This window comes from Palaemon carinicauda, unplaced genomic scaffold (assembly GCF_036898095.1).
Source record: "Palaemon carinicauda isolate YSFRI2023 unplaced genomic scaffold, ASM3689809v2 scaffold430, whole genome shotgun sequence".
Classification (NCBI taxonomy): domain Eukaryota; kingdom Metazoa; phylum Arthropoda; class Malacostraca; order Decapoda; family Palaemonidae; genus Palaemon; species Palaemon carinicauda.
In genome coordinates this window covers 116,599-122,500 of record NW_027171685.1, presented here as the reverse complement: position 1 = coordinate 122,500, position 5,902 = coordinate 116,599, and positions in this window count along the sequence as shown.

Genomic DNA, 5,902 nt, shown 5'->3' with positions numbered 1-5,902 from the left:
TATATTGTTACCGTTCATACAATGAAAGATGTTCCAGCAGTCTCGATCTGAAATAACATATTATACATTCTAATTATTAATTCACTATATATTTTTAAGCCTTGGATGTATAGTTATTTTATCGTAATGGCTGCTTTTCTGGTCCTATCCCACTGTGGACCCACTACTCTGTACAGAACCTTCTTAAATCATTTTATTTAATGCATTCCAAGGCATTCAGCATTTCACACCACATATTGCTCGTTTATTGTCTAATCCAATTTATCGAAGTGCTTAGAGAACAAGAAAGTCTTCAGTTTCCTCTTGAAAGCCCTTAATAATATATTCAGTCTTTCTGATACCTAGGGGGAGCTTATTGTATAGTCTTGTGGCCGCATATTTTAAAGCTCTAGAGCCTATAGTAGATATATATCTAGGTTCCAATAGTTTGAGATTATCTGTAACTATTCTCGTGTCAACACGGTTTGTTGGCTGCTCAATATGTAGCAATTCTCTTAGATATTTTGGACGTCCGGTTCTGATAACTTGATTGGTTATTGTATATATTCTAAACTAAGTTCTTGCTTTAATAAGTTGACAGTGTAAATCAATTAGGGTATTCTCTCTCTCTCTCTCTCTCTCTCTCTCTCTCTCTCTCCTGCTAGATCAAACCAGTGAATTCTCTCTCTCTCTCTCTCTCTCTCTCTCTCTCTTTCTCCTGCTAGATCAAACCAGTGAATTCTCTCTCTCTCTCTCTCTCTCTCTCTCTCTTGCTAGATCAAACCAGTGAATTCTCTCTCTCTCTCTCTCTCTCTCTCTCTCTCTCCTGCTAGATTAAACCAGTGAATTCTCTCTCTCTCTCTCTCTCTCTCTCTCTCTCTCTCTAAACAAGGATGCGTCTTTCATTAATTTAATATGATACTTTATCATATTCAAGTTGTTCAATTAAGCAACTATTAATGTTAATTGAATCTTAGAATGAACTATAGTGATATGGTGCAAGCTGCAGTTTTTTTTTTCTTAAATAATGGTTGGTTAAAAGTTCCCAAAGTTTATGATTTTATTTTCAAGTGTTTATGTAGGAAAAGAAATACATATAATAAACTTTTGTAATATAAGTGATCTTATGTTTTTTTTTAACATCTCATACGTAATGCTATTATACATATATGATTAATATATTTGCTGATATTACATAAGGCTACAATTCGAGGTATCAAAGTTGTAATTACTTTATAAAGATATTATTGAAAACAATGAAATTAGTTATGAGTCATTCGCCAGTTTTTACCATTTCAGAGAGTCAATAGAGGAATTTAGAATGTGAACTCTCTCTCTCTCTTTCTCTCTCTCTCTCTCTCTCTCTCTCTCTCTCTCCTTTTCTGGGTTGAAGTAGCTATTTTCATTCTTAGGCTTTACTATAACTATATATATATATATATATATATATAATGTATATATATATATATATATAATGTATATTATATGTATACATATATATATATACTGTATATATACTGTGTATATATAAATATATATATGTTGATGTTGTTTTTGATGTTGTTAATAGTTTATATATGACATGTCTGTTTTGACGTTGTTACCTATTTTAGAATGATTTATGTTAATTTGTTCTCTTCATTTATTTATTTCCTTATTTCCTTTCCACACTGGGCTATTTTTCCCTATTGGAGCTCCTGGGCTTATATCATCTTGCTTTTCCAACTAGGGTTGTAGCTTGGATAGTAATAATAATATATATATATATATATATATATATTTATGTATATATAAATATATATAGTATACATATATTTCTAGTATATATATATATATATACATATATATATATATATATATATACATATATATATATATATATACATATATATATATATATATATATGTATATATATATATATATATATAATATATATATATATAGGATTGTGCCTTCACTGTTCTTCACGCTGTTCACTGTAAGCATCCATTGCGAAGAATGTCCTCCCCCGGCCTTAGCGCTGGGCGAAATGTTAAGCTGTCATTTAATTCTATAACAATCCCGAGTGTTCTGTCGTTTCGAAAGTGTACAGTAGTTTCGTCTCACTGAAGAGACCTCTCCCCTTCTCTCTCTCTCTCTCTCTCTCTCTCTCTCTCTCTCTCTCAAAAATAAATATTTCTCTCAAAAACGAAATAGTTCTCTCTCTCTCTCTCTCTCACTCTCTCTCTCTCTCTCTCTCTCTCTCTCTCTCCTCTCTCTCAAAATCGAAATATTTCTTGTGACTTCGATAAACAAACTCTATTAATTAAAGTACCCAATGGACACCTTAATATAATGAAATCTATGGTAATTAGCACTTAATAAAAATGGTGAAACTAATATATTTTCAAAAGCTCAGCATTTCCAATGGTTGCAAAAGAGGTTAGATTGTGTCTCGTAATAAAAGGAGTTGTAGCTTTTTGCACCAGACTACAAAGAGTGGTCGCAAGCTTTGATGTGCATTCAGAATTCTATCGCTCCGTTCCAGACCCCAGCGTTGTTATGGGTTTCGCCTTTTTTTATTTTCATTTATCTGCCTTTTGTGATAAATTGTTGCCTTTTTTTCGTGTAATTCCTATGCAAATATTAAGAGTAAAGTGCTGAAGAGGAGGAAAAATTAGAAACAGATGAAGACAAAACAGATTTGGGAGAGAAAAAATCAGTTTTTCTCTCTAGTATTATTCAAGTTTGATTTGAAGTTGTGGTTGACGCCCTTATAAGAAATTCATTGCCTACAATTAAATCAATTTATAGTCGAAATAAAGAGATTATCTGGAGTAGGTGGGGTAACAACATCAAGCAATTAGCGAACAGTTCTTGAGAGAGAGAGAGAGAGAGAGAGAGAGAGAGAGAGAGGAGAGAGAGAGATTCAAAATCATACCTTCAACACACATAGTTATAGGTTATTTTCTTCATAATATTTCGTTGTTATACTGATAATTTAAGTATTAAAAAATCCGTTTTGGTCCTTTTAACATCTTGATTTGTTCTTTCAGACATTGCTCGACATAACCAGCCGAAATAGCAGGATCATAAAAGGGTGCTGGGCTCTGTCTGATCGGTCCTGGAGCCACTTAGTATCAGGAGGGAGTAGGAAGAGACTGGTCAAAATATAGACAGTAAGTAATATGAAAACTAAAGTTTTAATATAATCCTTTATATTCAGATGGTATCTTTTGCCATCAAAAGACTTGTTGTATACTTAGGGATATACAATGCGTAGATTTGAGGATTTAGACAATTTAATGTTCAAGTAATCACATTATTTAATGCATTATTTTTCTGTGGGAAATTTTTGGTGAGAAAGGATAGTCTCTTATTTGCATGTGGGTGTGGGAATGGTGGTATTTTTTATATATATTCTTAGTGTTAGCTAATATTCTAATTGAATTTCGTGTTACGGTTTTTTTTATTACCTCCGCCAACGAAATTGGAAGGTGTTTATGTTTAACACCACTGTTTGTGGTGTTTGTTTGTGGGTGTGTGTGTATGAACAGCTTCCTGGCCCGAATTTCACTCGTAGAGTAATGAAATTTGCAGGGATTAACTGTTATGTAAAAAGCTGGAAATGATGAAATTTTGAAAGGTCAAAGGTCAAGCAAAATGTCCAATTCACGTAATCAGCCATAAGTTTGGACATCGTTGTCACGAAAACTCGGTTCATATTTGAGTAAACCAATTAATACATGTGAAGGTGAAAGGTCAAGGTTGAGAAATAAAGCTACCAAAGCGGAGGTCTGCGCTCTACTGAGTGTCCCCCTAGTTTTTTTTTTTTTTTTTTTTTTAACAGTTTTACACGATCAATTCTTTTGACATGTGAGCAGCAAAGTGGGCAGTCTTCCTCCCACACTACCAGCCCCCTTTCCCACACTACCAGCCCCCCTTTCCCACACCCACAATCATATTCCTGATTCTCTCTCTCTCTCTCTCTCTCTCTCTCTCTCTCGTGGTCTCTTCATGAACTAAACACTGTTTCAAGTTTGCCTTAGTTTGAACGATGGAAGTTTTATTCCTTGTAATATACTTTTACTCTTTAGATAATATAATATCAACATTGATATTTTAGGTTAATTGAAGTACTAAATCCATATATTTTGATACACACTAAAGTGTATTTAAAATGCACGTGTATTTAATAGGGGAAATAAATAAACCAAGGAAGGAAATTGAACTTAATAATACAAACGAGCTTGAAATTTAAGAGAATTAATTTTGTTAAACAAGGTGACCATAAGTCTTTAATATATATATATATATATATATATACATATATACATATATACATATATACATATATATACATATATATACAAATATACATATATATATATATAATATGTATATATATATATATATATATATATGCATATGCAGAACAACCACAGGGAAAATGAAAATACGGAATATATACTTAAGTCCTGAACTAGTCAGGACTTAAGTGTATATTCCGTATTTTCATTTTCCCTGTGGTTCCTCTGCATCTGAGCATCACGTTTTCCTGTGATTTTTACGCTTATATATATATATATATATATGTGTGAGTATATGTATATATATATATATATATGTATATATGTATATATCATATGTATATATGTATATATATATAATATATATGTATATATGTATATATATATATATATATAATACATATATATAATATATATATATATACATATATACACACCTCATTAATCACATTAGTATTTGTATCATGTTCATTGCCTGAACTTTTTACTTTCCCTAAATTGCATAAGTAATTTAGGACTCGTTTTATAAATACGAAAAGTAGTTTGATGTCCCCATGGGGAAATTTTATGTGCAGTGATCACACACACACACGCACACACACATGGCTGTCCATTGGGTTGATGAGACTACTGCTTCTTTAGATGAAAACTCTGGTGATGATGATTAAATTAGTGTTGCTGTCACAGAAGCCATATTGTAAGTGTGTGTGTGACTATAATTGAACCTTCTCCATCATGAGGCTCAATACTACACAGTATTCTAGAAGTTTTATTCCAGCTGTTACCAAGTTGTGGAATGATCTTAATCGGGTAGTTGAATCAGTAGAACTTCAAAAGTTTAAAGTTGGAGCAAATGTTTTTATGTTGACCAGGCTGACATTAGTCTTTTTATAGTTTATATATGACATATCTGTTTTGACGTTGTTACTGTTTTAGAATGATTTATTGTTAACTTGTTCTCATCATTTATCTATTTCCTTGTTTCCTTACCTCACTGGGCTATTTTTCCCTATTGGGGTCCTTGGGCTTAAAACATCTTGCTTTTCTAACTGGGGTTGTAGCTTGGCTAATAATAATAATAATAATAATAATAATAATAATAATAATAATAATAATAATAATGATGATGATAACTACATCCAGTTGAAACTGGAAAAATCAATTAAAGATCCTGTTTTTTATAAATAAAGTTAACTTCAAATTTACGTTTATTTTAATGGGTTGATTTTCAAAATAGCTTGATGAAAATGGGCTAAAGAATTATACCTTAATTTTCCATTTAATTTATTACCTCCGCCAACGATGTTGGGAGGAGTGCTATGTTTTACCCCCCTGTGTGTGTGTTTGTTTGTGAACAGTTTCCTGGGCCACAATTTTAATCGTAGAGTAATGAAACTTGCAGGGATTAACTTTTATGTCAAAAGCTGGAAATTGTTAAATTTTGTAAGGTCAAGGTTAAAGGTCCAGGTCACGGTCAAGCAAGATGTCCAATTCACGTAATCAGCCATAAATTTGGACATCGTTGTCACAGAGACTTCAAAATTGGTTTATATTTCAGTGTATGAAAATCCACTCCAATTAATACATAAGGTGAAAGGTCAAGTTCAAGGTCGAGCAAAAGGTCAAGGAATAA